Source organism: Oncorhynchus masou, chromosome 18 (genome assembly GCF_036934945.1).
Source record: "Oncorhynchus masou masou isolate Uvic2021 chromosome 18, UVic_Omas_1.1, whole genome shotgun sequence".
Lineage (NCBI taxonomy): Eukaryota > Metazoa > Chordata > Actinopteri > Salmoniformes > Salmonidae > Oncorhynchus > Oncorhynchus masou.
Window position 1 is genome coordinate 59,274,746 of NC_088229.1, and position 21,353 is coordinate 59,296,098.

General features: G+C 42.9%; 1 protein-coding gene across 2 annotated transcripts in view; it reads left to right on the top strand.

Moving 5' to 3' along the window:
• The first annotated feature begins 300 nt into the window (after positions 1-300).
• LOC135504984 (leucine zipper putative tumor suppressor 2 homolog) overlaps positions 301-21,353 on the top strand; it is a 48,759-nt gene continuing 27,706 nt past the window's right edge. The window contains exon 1 of one of the 2 annotated variants that reach the window (XM_064923973.1): positions 301-760. The gene's annotated coding sequence lies outside the window, so the exon portion shown is untranslated. The remainder of the gene's footprint in view (positions 761-21,353) is intronic. The other variant, XM_064923972.1, reaches the window with a different exon arrangement.

Consider the following 21,353-nt stretch of genomic DNA (forward strand, 5'->3'; position numbering starts at 1 on the left):
TACACACATACCGGTATCAGAGTTTCGCTTTCTTAACATTATTTAACATTATTTCTGGTTGCTTATCAAAGTTAGCTGGCTAACTCGTTGAACCCGCTTTGCAGTGTAGGCATAGTTTACCCCGTTTGGTTTTACATATTTAGAATAGACGGGAACCGGTTGTGCTAGAACAGGTAGGGAAAATGGGTCACTTCTCTTCAGGACAAACCATTTAGATTTTATAATGACGTCACCTGTTCATTTACTTGTGTTTTATAGTAGCCAATGGAAGTTAGAGTGACGTGCCTAGAAGTGTAATATCTTATATTTAAGGTCACTGTCGATGGTTCTGAGAGACTGTTGTTATTGTCAGCAAATCATATAAATGTCCACTTGTCTGTGTTTCACTGCACATTCAGCATCTAAAAAACAGCAGTCGTAGACAAGAGACCCATTCTTCAGTTCACTGGTCATCACATTACTTCAGCCAGTGGTGGTGAAGCTATGGTTGGCAGCCAATTGGGGGCTGGGCTCAGAGTCAGACGGAGACGGAACGGCAATTTTTCTACAAGCATCTGACCTGAACAGTGTGCTGGAGCGCTCACATAAAAAACACGCGCCATCGCTATACACAAGGAGGAACACACGGAAATTCTACGCTCGAAAAATCGTTTTCAGCTACAAATTATAGATTAAAATTAGAACACCCGCGCCAAACAGTTTATAAAGAATTTACTTTACTGTCAACCTCCTCCTGCGCTGTGCATCGAGGCTTTTCATGGTAAGTTTTTTTTATTTTAATAACTGGTACAATGCTGCAGCCAGCGTTGCTCTTCTTTCTCGAGCTTGTGAAAATAACGATCAAGAGTGACTTGGTTATAACACTCCAAATATGTTGTGTAATAATGTACGTTTATCGTAGTTTTTGTTCACAAAAGACAGTCCCATAAGGGATTAGTCGAAACGTTGAAAGGCAGCAGCGAAGGTTTAGTCTAACTCCTTTTTATTTGTTTTGACGCAGGTGTAGGCTGTCAATTTATACATTGCTTCTTTAAAAAAATAACTTGGCTTCTCTGATAAACATACCTATGTATACTTTCATGCATGTCATTTTCATCATGGCAGGTTTGACTGACCTTTTGCCTTTATCAATCAAATGTATTTATAAAGCCCTTTTTTACATCAGAAGTTGTCACAAAGTGCTTATACAGAAACCGGGCCTACAAACCCTAAAGAGCAAAAAAAATGCAGATGTAGAAGCATGGTGGCTAGGAAAAACTCTACAAAGGCAGGACCCTAGGAAGAAACATAGAGGAACCAGGCTCTATTCAGGGGTTGGTAATTCCAGTCCTTGAGGGCCTGATTGGTGTCAGAGATTTGTCCCAGCTAACACACCTGACTCCAATAATCACCTAATCATGATCTTCAGTTTTGAATGCAATTTGATTAATCAGCTGTGTTTGCTAGGGATGAAGTGAAAGTGTGACACTAATCAGGCCCTTGAGGACTGGGGTTGCCCACCCCTGCATGTGGTGGCCAGTCCTAATCTGACTGTGCCAGGTGGAGTGGAGATTATAAGAATACATGCTCATTAAGGCCAGATTGTTATTCGATGTTCATAGAGAACCAGCAGGGTCACATAATATCCTTATGCAGATAAGTTAATAATGCAAAGTTCACAGTCAATAACTGTCTCTGGACAGGGATGCATAATGTTGTCAGTCAAGTTGTTTGGGATGCTTGTGTGGCACAGGGGTGGTGCTGACAGGTAGGATAGAACCTGCAATAGACCTACCTTAAAGGTAGATTAATAGCCTATTTATTTTGGTCCTTTTGTTTTTCACTATTTAAAACTTATATTAGCGTTTATCAGACTTTACGGGTTGGGTGAGTTTTAGACTATGCAACATCCTGATCCCATGATGCCTGTATAGCCACTTGTGGGGGAAAAAAGTTAACCATCTTTATCTTATCTTGGATCTGAACTGAGTACAGTTCCTTCGTAATTCATCCATACAGGGGTTTTGGGTACTCTTTTGTTGTCGTGTGTCAGACCTTGCTCTCCGTTAAATAAAACTGTTCTATTTGATTTATTAGGATCCCCATTAGATGCCGCCAATGGGAACAGATAGTCTTACTGGGGTCTGACACAACGAAAAGACATTACAGACAAAAGATTACCATTTACATACATTTAAAAACATTAACGTGTGTGTATCTATCAGTGACACATACATGTCAGTACATACACACAACAAGTAGGTCACATGGGGGAGAGGCGTTGTGCCGTGAGGTGTTGCTTTATTTGTTTTTTGAAACCAGGTTTGCTGTTCACTTGCCCTATATAAAGTGGAAGGGAGTTCCATGCACTCATGGCTCTGTATAATACTGTACATTTCCTTGAATTTGTTCTGGACCTGGGGACACTGAAAAGACCCTGGTGGCCTGTCTGGTGGAGGAAGTGTGTGTGTATGTGTGTGTGTGTGTCATTGCTGTGTGTATGTTGACTATGCAAACAATTTGGAATTTCCAACCCATTTAATGTTTCTTATAAAAACAAGAAGTGACGCAGCTCTTAGCCAAGAGAGACTGGCATGCATAGTGTTAATATTAGCCCTATGATTACAATGAAGAGCAAGACGTGCCGCTCTGTTCTGGGCCAGCTGCAGCTTAACTAGGTCTTTCTTTGCAGAACTTGACCATATGACAGGACAATAATCAAGATAAGATAAAAATTAGAGCCTGCAGGACTTGCTTTGTGGAGTATGTTGTCAGTCTCCTCAACTTCTTCAACAGCCACACCATTCATTACCGGATGCAGCTGAGTTCTAGAACATAGGGAATGATTTGTACCAAATACAATGCTCTTAGTTTCAGAGATGTTCAGGAACAGTTTATTACTGGCCAACCATTCCAAAACAGACGGCAAATCTTTGTTAAGGGTTTCAGTGACTTCATTAGCTGTGGTTGCTGATGCGTATATGGTTAAATCATCAGCATACATGGACACACATGCTTTGTTTAATGCCCGTGGCAGGTCATTGGTAAAATTAGAAAAGAGTAGAGGGTCTAGAGAGCTGCCCTGCAGTACACCACACTTTACATGTTTAACATTAGTTAAGATTCCATTAAGGAAAACACTGAGTTTGATTACATTGATTCATTTGAATCCACGATATTGCAGAGGTTGAAAAGCCATAACAAGTTTTCTAAACAACATTATGGTCAATAATATCAAAGGCTGTACTAAAATCTAATAGTACAGCTCTCACAATCTTATTATACATGTCTTACAACCAATCATCAGTCTGTGTATGTGGATAAGACTCTGCTCTGTGTGTGTGTCTGTCAGTGGAGGTTCTTCAAATCAAATCAAATTTTATTTGTCACATACACATGGTTAGCAGATGTTAATGTGAGTGTAGCGAAATGCTTGTGCTTCCAGTTCCGACAATGCAGTAATAACCAACAAGTAATCTAACTAACAATTCCAAAACTAATATCTTATACACAGTGTAAGGGGATAAAGAATATGTACATAAAGATATGAATGAGTGATGGTGCAGAGCAGCATAGGCAAGATACAGTAGATGGTATCGAGTACAGTATATACATATGAGATGAGTATGTAAACAAAGTGGCATAGTTAAAGTGGCTAGTGATACATGTATTACATAAGGATGCAGTAGATGATAAGTACAGTATATACGTATACATATGAGATGAATAATGTAGGGTATGTAAACATTATATTAGGTAGCATTGTTTAAAGTGGCTAGTGATATATTTTACATCCTTTCCCATCAATTCCCATTATTGAAGTGGCTGGAGTTGAGTCAGTGTGTTGGCAGCAGCCACTCAATGTTAGTGGTTGCTGTTTAACAGTCTGATGGCCTTGAGATAGAAGCTGTTTTTCAGTCTCTCGGTCCCAGCTTTGATGCACCTGTACTGACCTAGCCTTCTGGATGATAGCGGGGTGAACAGGCAGTGGCTCGGGTGGGTGTTGTCCTTGATGATCTTTATGGCCTTCCTGTAACATCGGGTGGTGTAGGTGTCCTGGAGGGCAGTTAGTTTGCCCCCGGTGATACGTTGTGCAGACCACACTACCCTCTGGAGAGCCTTACGGTTGTGGGCGGAGCAGTTGCCGTACCAGGCGGTGATACAGCCCGCCAGGATGCTCTCGATTGTGCATCTGTAGAAGTTTGTGAGTGTTTTTGGTGACAAGCCAAATTTCTTCAGCCTCCTGAGGTTGAAGAGGCACTGCTGCGCCTTCTTCACGATGCTGTCTGTGTGAGTGGACCAATTTAGTTTGTCTGTGATGTGTATGCCGAGGAACTTAAAACTTACTACCCTCTCCACTACTGTTCCATCGATGTGGATAGGAGGGTGTTCCCTCTGCTGTTTCCTGAAGTCCACAATCATCTCCTTAGTTTTGTTGATGTTGAGTGTGAGGTTATTGTCCTGACACCACACTCCGAGGGCCCTCACCTCCTCCCTGTAGGCCGTCTCGTCGTTGTTGGTAATCAAGCCTACCACTGTTGTGTCGTCCGCAAACTTGATGATTGAGTTGGAGGCGTGCGTTGCCGCGCAGTCGTGGGTGAACAGGGAGTACAGGAGAGGGCTCAGAACGCACCCTTGTGGGGCCCCAGTGTTGAGGATCAGCGGGGTGGAGATGTTGTTGCCTACCCTCACCACCTGGGGGCGGCCCGTCAGGAAGTCCAGTACCCAGTTGCACAGGGTGGGGTCGAGACCCAGGGTCTCGAGCTTGATGACGAGCTTGGAGGGTACTATGGTGTTAAATGCCGAGCTGTAGTCGATGAACAGAGGAGGAAGGGGTGGACAATCCTCAGTGAATTTCAGAAAAATTAAAATAGTGAATATATTCTCCTTTTTAGATAAAACTACACTAAATATATTCATGTCATCAAATAATTTATTAAAATGCACTACTGTTCCACAGTAGCCTCAACAGCACTCTGGGATAGAACCATGGTGTAGCCAGGGGTGGGCAATTCCAGTCCTCAGGGGCCTGATTGGTATCAGTCTTTCCCCAGCCCCAACTAACACACCTGACTCCAATAATCACCTAATCATGTCTTCAGTTTAGAATTAAATTTGATTAATCAGCTGTGTTTGCTAGGGATGGAGAAAAAGTGACACCAATCAGGCCCCCGAGGACTGGAATTGCCCACCCCTGGTGTAGCCGAAGAACAGCTAGTTTCTATCCTCTGGGTACATTGACATCAAAACAAAACTTAGGAGGCTCATGGTTCTCACCACCTTCCATAGAATTACACAGTAATTATGACAACTTTTGGAGGACATCCTCCAAGCTATCAGCGCTCTTGCAGTGTGAACTGACATGTTGTGGACCCAATAAAAGGATCAGAGAATGCATCTAGTACTAAAAGCATAAGCTACAGCTAGCTAGCACTGCAGTGAATAAAATGTGATGAGAGATTTTGTAAAAAAAATCGTCTCACTTACCTGGCTAGCGAACAGTTGAACCTACTCAAATACCCGGCTCAAAGACCGAGGAATGCTATGTTAGCTAGCTGGCTATGGATATCCAAAACTGGAACTCTTCTAAGTCAATGTACGTTTTTTGGGTATTATTAATTTATTGCCACTGGGGCCCGCTTGTGTAACTGCTTGCTGTACACTGTACTGCATCATTGTAGCAGGTTTATTAATGTGTTAGTTCTAGTAGATGGCTATGTTGCCTATATCGTTAGGTGACAATGATGTAAGCTATGTGTATCAGTTAGTGGTTATGGTGTGAAGGTTTGGCTTGGAAAGGTTTTTTCACCTAGTCACAGACAGCTGTTGTACTGCGCACTGAAGTCCACAAGCGAAAGGAAAAGGTGAGAGGAGGAGAGCACATAGATGCATGAAGGAATTATACAACGAGCAAATCATCATGGTGTTTGTATGTGGCTGCTATGATCAAGGGTGTATTCATTCCACCGATTCTGTTATACATTGTTACTTGAACGAAAGCAAACGGAACGGAACTTGGATAAACGTACCTGAATTTTCCAATAGAAACTCTTATTTGCAACTGTTTTATTAATGATAACAGCCCAGATCAGCTAGATGCAGGTAAGAGTGTGCCAAGTGGTATTGAAAATAGCTGTGCGGCAATGCTCCCCATCCAACCTGACAGCTTGAGAGGATCTGCAGAGAGGAATGGGAGAAACCCCCCAAATACAGGTGTGCCAAGCTTGTAGCATCATACCCAAGCAGACTCGAGGCTGTAATTGCTGCTAAAGGTGCTTCAACAAAGTACTGAGTAAAGGGTCTGTATACTTATGTAGGTGTGATATTTCATTTTTTTTATTTTCAATACATTTACTAAAAAGCTTTTGCTTTGTCATTGTGAGGTTTCTGCTAGATTAATGATGGGGGGAAAAAAATAATTTAATCCATCTTAGAATGAGGTTGTAACGTAACAAAATGTGGAAAAAGTGAAAGGGTCCGAATACTTTATGAATGCACTTTATGTACAACCTCTGGGGAAATGCAATGATTTATCTGAAATCTTTCCCCTTTTCTGCCTTTCACCTCGCTACAGTGAGAGACAGTGTTTTAACACTTTGAAAATGTGTCCTTCCATTACACCCCCCCCCCCGTGTTTATTTCTCAGCAAAATCATTGACTTCTGTTGGTGCGTTTTGTTTTATGGTTTAGCAGTATCTGTTCTGCTTTGTATGTATGAAACACCAGGGAGCAGGATTTAGATGTGCTTCACTGAGGCAATCATCACGCAAAAAGAGGCTGCATGTCTTGTAATTAATGATGCTAAAAATATAATAACTCATCCGGGCTCAAGGACCCAAGGGAATTTGAGACTGGATCTGAGAGAACTACTGTGATCAAGTTCATTTGGGTAACCTGCAATACTGTACTGTATGTAGAATTTGTTTGACCATTTCACTTGCTTGGAATAGGGACCAGAACAAAGGGTGAGGTAGAGGGCATTGTCAATAATTGAAAGCAGTGTTTGTCTGTGAGCATTTTGCTGTGTCATGGAGAAATTCCCCTTGTGGGCCTGAAAGATGCTTGGGAAATATGAGGAAGAGGGTTTGTGTTGTTTATTTTAACCTGGACCTTGTCCATTTTCCTGTTCAGTGGATGACCTGCTTGTGTAAGGGATACTTAGGTTTTTCCCTCGAAAGACATTGAAACTGAAGGTCAAGTCCTCTAGGACTTGCCAGCATTGTCTGTTTGTATAACAGGGAAGGTGAATATAGTGCCATTTTATTTCAAGGTTTGCTGTAGTTAATTTCAAAGGGAGCATCTTGTAAAGTGCTTACACAAGTAATTTTCCCTGTCTTCAGAATCTGTGAGTTGGCGAGTTTGTTTCTGTCCCACTGCCGCATCAACCTCCTGTTTCTCATTGTAATTAGTGATATTGCATAGTTTCCTTCCCACTCACCTCACCACAATATGTTAAACAGTTTGAAACAACAACAATGCCATGGAGGAAACTTCATGTTCTTTGTATATTTGGGTTGGGAGAAGTCTATGAAATTCCTCAATCGTCTACGAGTAAAGGGAGGTCTGAGCTGAGCTCTGAGGACTTTATCAGACTGAAAAGACGAGCACTTCAGGGAGGCTCGGCCCTTAACCTAAAGGCTAATAAAAGGTTCTGTGTGTGCCTACCGCCTACCTACTTTTATCTGTATGTGTCTGTAAAAGATCTGTCAACAGTACTACTTCCTCCTTTACAATGGATCCCTTTTCAATGCCTGATGACACAGACCGAGGCGGGCCACCGTCTTACCCTCAGGCTTTAGTGATGTTCTCAGCATTAAGCTAAGTGAACAGCTGGGCCACAGCTTTCTGAAGGGCACTGTGACAGGGGACAGTCAAGGGGGCAGGTTAATGAGGGTTCTCACTCCCTGGGAAAGGTTAATGATGGTATTTTGAGACCAAATGTTGGTATAAGATCCAGATAACAACATTTTTTTTCATTAAAGGCTGACTGTCATGTATCATCTTCAGGAGGCAGGAGTTTTTCCTGGTCAGGTCACGATGTGGTTAGGATTAACTAATGGGCTTGAACAAAAAAAAGTCAGTCTGGGTTGTATAGTGTACCCCAACGCAGTGCATCTCTGCCTCATGTTGTAAGGAGCTCTCGCACCCTCAACCTTTTGGCTCCAAATCATCTCCCTGCGTGTCACAGACACACAGTATACAAACCCCAATTTCTCCTGACCGTACACAATCTGTGCTCCACCACCACTGTAACCTCATTACCTTCTATCTTCCTCCAATGCCTTCTCTCCCTCTTCTCAGGCTCGACTTTAACCCGGCATCCATGTAAGCACTTTGACAAGTGGCCCAGGAACTGCTGGGCTGGAGCTGGAAATTAGATTTACAGTTTGGTAAACATTCCCGATAAGACGTCAGACTAGGCGACTAGTGGAATTTGCTACCTTATTGCATTTTTGCACTGACTGTCAATTTGTCACCAGTCTTATAATCTGTAGTGATTGAATTTGATTCAATGGATAGTAAAATACAATTTTAGTGATGGTCAGTGCAGTACAGTTTTGCTGATATTGCAGATATTATTATAGAAAGACCTGGAAAGCTAGGACCCAGGGGGTGTTTGTAGTGGACAGGTTTTTTTGTTCTTCTTTGGGCCCAAGCCTGCCTTCTTATATTTCCAAAATCAAAGGAATGAGGTCTGCAGATTTCAGTCATTGAGTTTTTACACACCTTAATACCCTGTCTGGGGATTTTTTTTATGTATGTTGTGGTTACTGTAAATTCAGATGAATACAAACTGAGGTTGAAAAACAAAATAGTATTTTTTGTGATCAAATGTATTTTATTTTGTAATAATAATTGTCAGCAAACATGAATACAAGATGAAGTTACACCCCACCCCCCTTCCCACATCCTAATCCCACCCCACTCGAGACCTAAGGGATCAAATTAAATAAACATGTATAAAATAAAAAACAACAACAAAGCAACACATCACAAATTGTTTCAGCGGCAAAAAAACATTGGTTTAAAGTGTGACATGGTATAAATGTTATGTTCTTCCTGAGTGCTTTGTGATTGGGCGGTGGTAGTTTGTGTGATGACATTCACAGCTGGTGTGGGATGGCCCTCATGTACTGTATTACTCTCACTCCTTTTCCCCTTGCTAAAGTTTCCTGCGGTGCTGTGAAGGTATTACCGAGGCCTACGTAACCTTGGTTGTTTTGTTATTTTTAAATATACTTTCTCATCGCATGTGCTGAGCAATTAACCAACATTTTGGTTTTCATTCAACTAACCAGCCGACTTCGGTTCAATTATTTAAATTCCATTTTGTTCATCTTTCTTTGTGGGGGTTGGCTCAACGCACACATTGTGTAGTTTCTCTATAGAGAAATCAGATCAAGCCCAAACTGTGCGATGTACAGTGCATTCGGAAACTATTCAACCCCCTTGACTTTTTCCACATTTTGTTACGTTACAGCGTTATTCTAAAAAGGGTTAAATTGTTTTTTCCCTCATCAATCGACACACACTACCCCATAATGACAAAGCAAAAACAGGTTTGACATTTTTTTTGCAAATGTATTTAAAATAAAAAACGTATTACATTTACATATGTATTCAAACCCTTTGCTCAGTACTTTGTTGAACCACCTTTGGCAGTGATTACAGCCTCAAGTCTTTTTGGGTATGATGCTGTAAGCTTGGCACACCTGTATTTAGGGAGTTTCTCGCATTCTTCTCTGCAGACCCTCTCAAGCTCTGCCCGGTTGGATGGGGAGTGTCGCTGCACAGCTATTTTCAGGTCTCTCCAGAGATGTTCAATCAGGTTCAAGTCCGGACTCTGACTGGGCCACTCAAGGACATTCAGAGACTTGTCGCGAAGTCCCTCCTGCGTTGTCTTGGCTGTGTGCTTAGGGTTGTTGTCCTGTTGGAAGGTGAACCTTTTACCCAGTCTGAGCGCAATGGAGCAGGTTTTCATCAAGGATCTCTCTGTACTTTGCTCAGTTCATCTTTCCCTCGATCCTGACTAGTCTCTCTGTCCCTGCCGCTGAAAAACATCCCAACAGCATGATGCTGCCACCACCATGCTGCCACCACCATGCTTCACCGTAGGGATGGTGCCAGGTTTCCTTCAGACGTGACGCTTGGCATTCAGGCCAAAGAGTTCAATCTTGGATTCATCAGACCAGAACTCTGGAGCTCTGTCAGAGTGACCATCGGGTTCTTGGTCACCCCCCTGACCAAGGCACGTCTCCTCCGATTGCTCAGTTTGACCAGGCGGTCAGCTCTAGGACGAGTCTTGGTGGTTCCAAACTTCGTCGATTTAGGAATGATGGAGGCCACTGTGTTCTTGGGGACCTTCAATGCTGCATACATTTTTTTGGTATCCTTTCCCAGATCTGTGCCTCGACACAATCCTGTCTCGGAGTTCTACTGATGATTCCTTAGATCTCATGGCTTGGTTTGTGAATGGTGGTTATTTAAGCAATAAGGCCCGAGGAGGAGTGGTATATTGGCCATACAGTATTAAATGGTTACTAACTTAATTAGAGCAGTCAATGAATGTTTTGTCATACCTGTGGTATACGGTCTGATATCACGATTTTCAGCATTCAGGGCTCGAACCACCCAGTTTATAATAAGTGATAAGCAGTAATGGGCAGTCACTACCATCTTGGGACTTGTATTAATTGTTTTATTCTTGCATAATGCATTGTTTTAAAAAAAATAATAGAAACCTGGAAAAAACTCTTTAATAATCAAACATAAACCGAACTGACCTCAAAGCACTAATCACTCAGCACTACTCATTGATCTTGCCTGATTAGCCTCCTGCTGAAATAGAAAGTAGCATATATATATATATATATATATATATATATATATATATATATATATACACTCGAACACACACACAAATCCCTAAATCTAACCCCTAAGCCTAAAATAGCATTTTTCCTCATGGGGACCGGCAAAATGTCCCCACTGGTCTGAATTTCCCTTGTATTATTACTCTTGTGAGGTCTGGTACCCACAAGGACAGTTAAACAAAAAAAACACATGCACACACGCGTGCGTACACACAATGAAAAACAGACACTGGTCAGGTGTAAGTGACCCTTTGAAAAGCAGAACTTAATAGCAGTTGTCCTATAGGAAGAAGCTGTTTATGAGATTGGGTTTGATGGGTGAATTGAAGCAAATCGTGTTGTAGGTGGTAGGCAGAGGGTGATGCACAGGGCCTGTCGGAGCAGAGGGCTACATGGGGCGCAGACGTGTCATACCGAGGGGAACTGGGTCTGAAGTAATTAGTTTGGAGAGGCGGTCTGCCTACACTGCTGCCACACACACACACACAGTTTCAGTAGCCCACTGTGCCAGGGTGGGGTGGAAAAGTCTGCTTGAGTTGTTGACTACCGCCCTGTATTCTTCTAATCTCTGTGTTCTTTTCGAATCACCAAGGAAGGAAGTCCTACACTCCACATGATCCTTGATGTAGAATGTGTAGTGTTCTCATATCCCATTTATGGCTAATGTAACAGACATCCTAGTTATTCAAGTACATTAAAATGAGCATGTGCTACAACTACGGGAGTATCTATGCAATTCGAAACACAGTCCTTGTGTCTAATGATATTCCCTCCCTCCTCGCCAGCCACTTTAATGTACATTGGAATTGAATGGAATTTTCCTCTATCCTCTGTTCTCAGGACAGGGGAAATTACTGAGGTTTTGGCTGTAATGATCCTCAATGAGGAAGGATCTCATAGAAAAATAAACTAAGATTGGGACATCTTGGTGCAGAATGCTTTTCTTCTCATGTAGACACCCCTCTTTTCCCTCGTATAGAATAAGCATGCCAGTGTTCTCCTGGACAGATGCCTGAATAATCTGTGTGCCATTCCTTCCATAAACAAATGCTCTCTATTGGACAGAATGACAAATGTACAGATGTAGGATCTTTAATTTGAGCAAAATATTCCTGCAGTAACAGGATTGGAACATTTTAGTCCATACTGTTGCTTGATCTGTGGTTAGGCTATTATCTGGTCAAAATGAGGCTACATGAAATGTGGAATACTGTCAATATAATATAACTGTTAGTGTAGGTTTTCAGTGAATTTATGTAAATCACAAAGCTCATCGGCATAAACATTTTCAGCAACAAAAGATGAATAAAATTAAGATCCTACATCTGTACAAATACTTACAGTTCAGACTTGCTCACACAACCTTGACAGGGGCACCTAGTTTGAACTATTTGTATTGGCTGTTCCACTGGATGTCAGAAGGTGAATTCACCAATTTGTAAGTCGCTCTGGATAAGAGCGTCTGCTAAATGACTTTAATGTAATGTAATGTATTGGAGCTGGTATAAATGACCCCTAACTGCTTGTCAGGCTCAGATTTGGAAAATCCTCCTAATGTTTAAGGTTAGAATTTTGGGTGAAGTAACTTGATCCTAGATTGGTGGTTAGCAAAACCTCTACTACGAGTGTTTACATTACAATCATGTACCAACTGTTGTTTCATCACTTCCTTATTCCCCCTTTGTGGCCTGTGGTAAGGGTGTGGTCCCATCACTGCTTGTCTGAAGCCATTAGCCTGATCCCAGATCTGTTTGTGCTGTATAGCCAACAAACTCCTTGGCACACAGCTGTACAATAACAAACCCTTGTGGTGCGTGTGACGGCAGTGTTTGGACTCAGAGGAAGTGGTGGGCCACCGCCTCTTATCCTGTTGTAGAATGTAGACCTCCACTATGTGGAGAACCCTGGCCAAGACAACCCCCACCCCCTAATTACTTCTCTTCCTGTGCTACATCAAACTTAATTGAAAGAAAATAGCATTTAAACATCTGAAGATGCATAACAGTGAAATAGACAGAATTAGACGTATAAAAAAACAAAACAAAAACATGTTTTCAACAGGTAATTATTAGCCCACTTTGTCTCTAGACTTACGGGTGTTTTAGAACGATGGCCATGATCTAAAAAGGATTTTTAGCCTATGTATAGTGTGGAACGCAGTACACGGGGGAACTGAGATATAAGGTATAATCTGACTCTGAAGGCTCTGTTTTTGGTCAATTTTGGACGATAGATTGCTGGCTGTCCTTCCTGCAGATTATAGGGCTTAATCTGTCCTCACTTTCTCTCCGTTCCTCTAAATCCCAAGCGGTCAATCAACGCAGTCTGTTTTTAGAAGATCTTGACATCTGGTTTTTGTAGGGCTCTTGTCACGCATTCCCCCACACACACACACACACAATCTAGGTAATTGATGGTTTTCCAAAAATATGTTAATCCAATATTTCATTAACTAAACAGTGTAAACTTTTGACTTAGAATGGAATGATTACGTACACTACATGACCAAAAGTGTGTGGCCACCGAACATCTCATTCCAAAATCATGGGCATTAATATGGAGTTGGTCCCCCCCTTTGCTGCTACAACAGCCTCCACTCTTCTGGGAAGGCTTTCCACTAGATGTTGGAACATTGCTGCAAGGACCTTCTTACATTCAGCCATGAGCATTATTGAGGTTGGGCACTGATGTTGGTCGATTAGGCCTGGCTCACAGTCGGCGTTCCAATTTATCCCAAAGGTGTTTGATGGGGTTGAGGTCAGGCTCTGTGCAGGCCAGTCAAGTTCTTTCATACTGATCTCAACAAACCATTTATGTATGGACCTCACTTTGTGCACAGGATTTTTGTCATGCTGAAACAGGAAAGGGCCTTCCCCCAAACTGTTGCCACAAAGTTGGAAGCACAGAATCGTCTAGAATGTCATTGTATTCTGTAGCGTTAAGACTTCCCTTCACTGGAACTAAAGAGCCTAGCCCAAACCATGAAAAACAACCCCAGACCATTATTCCTCCTCTACCCAACTTTACAGTTCGCTACCTGCCCGAATGCATAGTGCTTTCTCCTGGCATCTGCCAAACCCAGATTCGTCCATCAGACTGCGTTGGTGAAGGGCGATTCATCACTCCAGAGAACGCATTGCCACTGCTCCAGAGTCCATTGGCGGCGAGCTTTGCACCACTCCAGCCGACGCTTGGCATTGTGCATGGTGATCTTAGGCTTGAAGCGCCTGATGAAAAGTTATTGTGCTGACTTTGCTTCCAGAGGCAATTTGGAACTCGGTAGTGAGTGTTGCACAGAGGACAGACAATTTTTACACGCTTCATCACTCTGTGGTCTCGTTCTACGAGCTTGTGTGGCCTACCACTTCGCAGCTGCCGTTCTTGCTCCTAGGCAATTTCACTTCACAATAAGATCACTTACAGGTGACCGGGGCAGCTCTAGCAGGGCAGGAATTTAAGGAAACTGACTTGTTGGAAAGGTTGCATCCTATGACGGTGCCACGTTGAAAGCCACTGAGCTCTTCAGTAAGGCCATTCTACTGCCAATGTTTGTCTATGGAGATTTCATGGCTGTGTGCTGGATTTTTATACACCTGTCAGCAACGGGTATGGCTGAAATCCAGAAATGAAGGGATGTCCACATATATTTTCATAAGTATTTTATTACATATTTAGATGTAAATTACCGTCACAGCCCTAACTCTCACGTACACAAAAGGTGTATGTGAAAGAATCAGGACATCATGGACCTGCTGTTTGTGGCAAGACCATCTAAAACACCTGCCTGATATGAACTAGTAATTGTAAGGTAGTAATGTTGTAGACTTTTTTTCTTTTTCTCCCTTTGCTGTACATTACACCTTCAGTATGTTATTAGTTACGGGTCGGAAATACTATAAAGTGCATTCGGAAAGTATTCAGACCCCTTCACCTTTTCCACATTTTGTTACGTTACAGCATTCTAAAATGGATTAAATGTTTTTTTTCCCCCTCATCAAATCTGCACACAACACCCCATAACGACAAAGCAAAAATGTTGTTTAAAAAAAAAAGTTTGCAAGTGTATAAAAAAAAACTCTACACGGAAATATCACATTTTCAAGCTCTGTCAGGTTGGATGGGGAGCGTCGCTGCACAGCGTTTTCAGGTCTCACCGGAGATGTCCGGGCTCTGGCAGGGCCACTCAAGGACATTCAGAGACTTGTCCCGATTCCACTCCTGCGTTGTCTTGGCTGTGTGCTTAGGGTTGTGGTTCTGTTGGAAGTAGAACCTTAGGACTTCAGACTGGGGCAGAGTGCTGTGGAGCAGGTTTTCATGAAGGATCTCTGTACTTTGCTCCGTTCATCTTTGCTTCGATTCTGACTAGTCTCCAAGTTCCTGCCACTGAAAAACATCCCCACGTTGCTGCCACCACCATGCTTCACTGTAGGGATGGTGCCAGGTTTCCCCCAGATATGACGCTTGGCATTCAGACCAAAGAGTTCAATCTTGGTTTCATCATGCCAGATAATCTTGTTTCTTTTGGCTAACTCCAAGCGGGCTGTCATGTGCCTTTTACTGAGGCTTCTGTCTGGCCACTCTACCATAAAGGCCTTATTGGTGGAGTGAGTTGGGTGAACCTTCCAGAAGGACAACCATCTCCACAGAGGAACTCTGGTGTTCTGTCAGTGACCATGTTCTTGGTCACCTCCCTGACCAAGGCCCTTCTCCCCCAATTGCTCATTTCGGTCTGGCGGCCAGCTCTGTGAAGAGTCTTGGTGGTTCCCAACTTCTTCCGTTTAAGAATGATGGAGGCCACTGTGTTCTTGGGGACCTTCAATGCTGCAGACATGTTTTTGGTACCCTTCCCCAGCTTTGATGCAACTGTACTGACCTCTCCTTCTGGGCGATAGCGGGGTGAACAGGCAGTGGCTCGGGTGGTTGTTGTCCTTGATGATCTTTATGGCCTTCCTGTGACATCGGGTGGTGTAGGTGTCCTGGAGGGCAGGTAGTTTGCCCACGGTGATGCGTTGTGCAGACCTCACTACCCTCTGGAGAGCCTTACGGTTGTGGGCGGAGCAGTTGCCGTACCAGGCGGTGATACAGCCTGACAGGATGCTCTCGATTGTGCATCTGTAGAAGTTTGTGTGCTTTTGGTGACAAGCTGAATTTCTTCAGTCTCCTGAGGTTGAAGAGGCGCTGCTGCGCCGCCTTCACGATGCTGTCTGTGTGGGTGGACCAATTCAGTTTGTCTGTGACGTGTACGCCGAGGAACTTAAAACTTACTACCCTCTCCACTATTGTTCCATCGATGTGGATAGGGGGGTGTTCCCTCTGCTGTTTCCTGAAGTTCACAATCATCTCCTTAGTTTTGTTGACGTTGAGTGTGAGGTTATTTTCCTGACACCACACTCCGAGGGCCCTCACCACCTCCCTGTAGGCCGTCTCGTCGTTGTTGGTAATCAAGCCTACCACTGTTGTGTCGTCTGCAAACTTGATGATTGAGTTGGAGGCGTGCGTGGCCACGCAGTCGTGGGTGACCAGGGAGTACAGGAGAGGTCTCAGAACACACCCTTGTGGGGCCCCAGTGTTGAGGATCAGCGGGGTGGAGATGTTGTTGCCTACCCTCACCACCTGGGGGCGGCCCGTCAGGAAGTCCAGTACCCAGTTGCACAGGGCGGGGTCGAGACCCAGGGTCTCGAGCTTGATGACGAGTTTGGAGGGTACTATGGTGTTAAATGCTGAGCTGTAGTCGATGAACACCATTCTCACATAGGTATTCCTCTTGTCCAGATGGGTTAGGACAGTGTGCAGTGTGGTTGAGATTGCATCGTCTGTGGACCTATTTGGGCGGTAAGCAAGTTGGAGTGGGTCTAGGGTGTCAGGTAGGGTGGAGGTGATATGGTCCTTGACTAGTCTCTCAAAGCACTTCATGATGATGGAAGTGAGTGCTACGGGGCGGTAGTCGTTTAGCTCAGTTACCTTTAGATGTATGTATTTATGTTTTATATATATATGTGTGTGTGTGTGTGTGTGTGTGTGTGTGTGTGTGTGTGTGTGTGTACAGGGAACATGAGGTTGAATATGTTATTATAGACCTGCTAGATCTACTGTCTCTATTATATTACAACAGACCAGCTGTATCTACGGTCTCCATTTCACTTTGGCCATTGTCGTGGGCCTGCCCTCCCCTCAACAGCCTCAAATTTCATGTGGGTTGGGGTGGGGCGGCAGACACACGCATCTCACATTTCATTTACATTAAATTTGTATATATTGCTTCTAAAATAAAAAGAAATCACATATTTTTGATTTATTAATTTCAAACAAGGGCATTAGCATGAGAAGAACTTACCAGTCCAAAACGATGTCCTCTCCGTTCAAAAAATATTCCTCCACTTGGGAATCGCTAAATTAATCGTCCTACAACCAATCTCTGTCTCACTTTTCTGATCAATTTCTTCTAAAATTGTGTGTACACCTGTATATCTAGACTTCGATTTAGCTTTCCCTGACTTAGTCGCCATACTGCTTGATATATAAACAGCTGAATCTGCGAATCTACCAAACAATGCTGTGCGTAATATGCGTAGCTTCTTCCGGTATAAAACTTCAATAGCGAATGACTCTCTTTACACCGGAGTTTACTACATGGGTTGGCCTTCCAACACACAACCATTGCGTATTGCCGTTTTACCTCAGCTCATTGGCGATCTACCCAGCTAGATTTTAAGACGATCAGCGGTCATTGGGTTAAAATGCAGTCAATCAACGAAACAGTGGTCACATCATTGGTGCACAGTGATGTCATTACTTATTGTCTTCAAATCGGTTTCTTTCAGTCAATACGTCCCGCGAAATGGCCCATCAGGTTTGGTTGTGTTACAAACAAACCAGTTGATTGCAATGAAACCAAACATGACTGGAAAAGTCACGTTTTGTGTGGGTATTCGAAAATGTCGGAATTCATGACACAAGCGGTTCACAAAATGTTTCGTGTTAGGCTATAAAGACTGATTTGATCAAACAAAAGATCATTCATTGTGTAACAATGAGCATTGGGATTGCAAACAAACGAAGATCGTCAAAGGTAAACGATTTATTTTAATGCAGTTTGTGATTTTGTTAGCCTGTGCTGGTTGATTTTTTTATTTTATTTTTATGGTGCTCTATCCTCATCGTATTATTTCGCAGTAAATCCTTTTTTTAAAATCTGACAATTCATTTGGATTAGCAAGATTCTAGGCTTTCGATGCATGTGAGACACTTGTATTTTCATGAATGTTTAATATGACTATTTATGTAGCGATCACCGCATGTTGTGGAATTTCAGCCCACTACCGGGTTCCGTGCGCAGAGAGGTTAACAGGTGTTAAAAGTTAATTTGTGCAATTTCTTTCCTTAATGCATTTTTGCCAATCAGTTGTGTTATGACAAGGTAGCATTGGTATACAAAAGACAGCCGTATTTGATAAAAGACAAAGTCCATATTATGGCAATAACAGCTCAAATAAGCAGAGACAAACATCAATCCATTATTTTAAGACATGAAGGTCAGTCAATTCGTAAAATGTCAAGAACTTTCGAAGGTTTCTTCAAGTGCAGTCACAAAAACCATCAAGCACTATGATGAAACTGGCTCTCATGAGGACCACCACGGGAAAGGAAGACCCAGAGTTACCTCTGCTGCAGGGGATAAGTTCATTAGAGTTACCAGCCTCAGATTGCAGCCCAAATAAAGTAAGACACATCTCAACATCAACTGTTCAGTGGGGACTGTGTGAATCAGGCCTTCATGGTCAAATTATTGCAAAGAAACCACTACTAAAGGACACAAATATTAAGAAGAGACTTGCTTGAACCAAAAAACACAAGCAATGGACATTAGACTGGTGGAAATCTGACCTTTTGGTCTGGTGAGTCCAAATTTGAGATTTTTGGTTCCAACCGCTGTGTTTTTGTGAATCGCAGAGTAGGTGAATGGATGATCTCCGCATGTGTGGTTCCCACCGTGAAGCATGGAGGAGGTGGTGTGATGGTGCTTTGCTGGTGACACGGTCTGTCATTTCTTTTAGAATTCAATGCACACACTTAATCAGCATGGCTCCCACAGCATTCTGCAGCGATACCCCATCCCTTCTGCTTTGTTCTTAGTGGGACTATCATTTGTTTTAACAGGACAATGACCTAAAGAGATTATTTTGTTGAAACAAAGCTACTCATTCACACTAAAGGCGCAATTGGGTACCATATTATTCATGACTTTGCAAAACAGAGCATTAACCAAATACTCCCCCTTTTTTTAGATTTATAAGGCCTTGCAGAAAAAGAAAGAGAAACGCACACCTATAAAGACGAGGTGCTGGCTAGCGGAGTAGAAACTTGAAAATAAAAATAAAAGAGAGGGGGTGACCTTGATAATTTATTGTTAAAACGAGAGGCTGCCTGGATCTTTAATTTAAAGACCCTTGCGCCCTTCGGTCTCAACGTAGACTTTGATCTGAAGCCATTCTTGTGATTATTGTGACTTTGCCATTGTAATTGTGTGTAAACTTGTATAGTCAAATTAATCTATGATCGTATGCTATCCATTTGTTTGTATGCTGTTCTTTGTATGACATTTTAATATTTGATTATTAACCAATGATATTAGGCCACTCCTGGCCATGATTACAGACACCTGTGTCCTTTGACACTATATAAACGAGTCATCCCGCAGTGTTTGTGATTATACCCTGATGAAGACAGCTTGGCTGTCGAAACGTTGGTATTAAATTTTTGCATCTGAGCTCCAAGAGTGTGCGGCTCTCTTTTATTTTTATTTATAAGGCCTTGCAACCACCCTTAGTGTTTCACTAAATCAATCAATACAGCTTACGTATCCAAGTGCACCCTTGAATATGAACCTCTCCCTTCAATAAGATATATTTTAACAGATTGGAGATAGTGAGAGCGATCTATCCTCCATCCTACACTCCTAACAGATCTGGGATTCGAACTGGTAACCCTCTGTTTACTAGTCCACCTCTAACCTCAAAGCTACCTGCCACCCCAAGGTAGCCTGCAATAAAAGCCTGTCGGTGGTAATGGCTCACTGAACAGGTCATTGAGAGGTTAGTGTTATCGATGGCTGTCTGTGGGTGCCTGTTCAGCAGATTAATAATGTAATGCAATGGTAAACAGAGGGTTCGCAGTCTCTTTTTGCTCTCTTGCTCTCTGCATGAAGTTTAATCCCCCTCCATCTGGCAGCTGGTAGGGCAATAACGTGGATTACTGCTTCCAATCGATTCCGAGTAGGAGTTGAGAGAGGGCTGGCACAGCTAAGCACCTGTTAATGGTCCGTGTGGGCCAACTATAAACCTCCAGGATGTCTTGTAGCACCTCTCTCCCACACACTGTTTACCCAGTGTGGTGTTACCCAACACGGGCATTATATTGCCACAGTGTGATATTTCTGAAGCCAGTATATCGTCATGTGGCTTGAGCTGCATTACGTGTGGGAAGCCACAGTCTTCTTAACACTTCCATCTGCTACCAACATATTTACTCTGCCTGGCTTAAGGGAAAAGTCAATAAATAGGCCGAAGAACAAATTGCAATATTCCTCCGCTTGTAATATAAGAATCGAGGGCTTAGCGAACATCTCTGATCCTGCAAATATCCAGGGTATACACTGTACACTGAGTGTACAAAACATTACGAACATCTGACATAGACTGACCAGGTGAATCCAGGTGACGGCTATGATCCCTTATTGATGTCACTTGTGAAATCCACTTTAATTGGTTTAGATGAAGGAGAGGAGACATATTTTAAAATGTTTAATCTTTGAGACAATTGAGAGCAAGACAAAAGATTTATGTGCCTGTGAACGGGAGGGCTGGGCATGTTGATATCCTAACATTCCTCAACGTTATGCCCTATAATGAACTAGGGATGGATACTATAAATTGATTTATAGAATATCCGAACGGACGTTAGTATTTGATTACTTCAGTGAGTGTTCATTTTTGGAGAACATTTTTCACACCTATTTTAACAATCAAAAAGCTTTGTAACTTCTCAGAACTGCTATCTGTTACCCAATACTGCCAGACAAAACATCGGCCACACTGATCCTCAACACGGGCCCCTCAGGGGTGTGTGCTCAGTCCCCTCCTGTCCACTCCTCCTCACTCATGACTGAACGGCCTGGCACGACTCTAACCCCATCATGAAGTTTGGCGATGACACAACATTGATCACTTACAAAGACGAGACAGCCTATAGGTAGGAGGTCAGAGACCTGGCCATGTGGTGCACGGACAACAACCTCTCTCTCAACGTAATCAAGACAAAGGAGATGATTGTGGACTACAGGAGAAAGTGGACCGAGAACACACCCATTCTCATCGACAGGGCTGCAGTGGAGCAGGTTGAGAGCTTCAAGTTCCTTGGTGTCCACATCACCAACAAACTAACATGGGCCGAGCACACCAAGTGAAGAGGGCGTGACAAAACCTATTCCCCCCTCAGGAGACT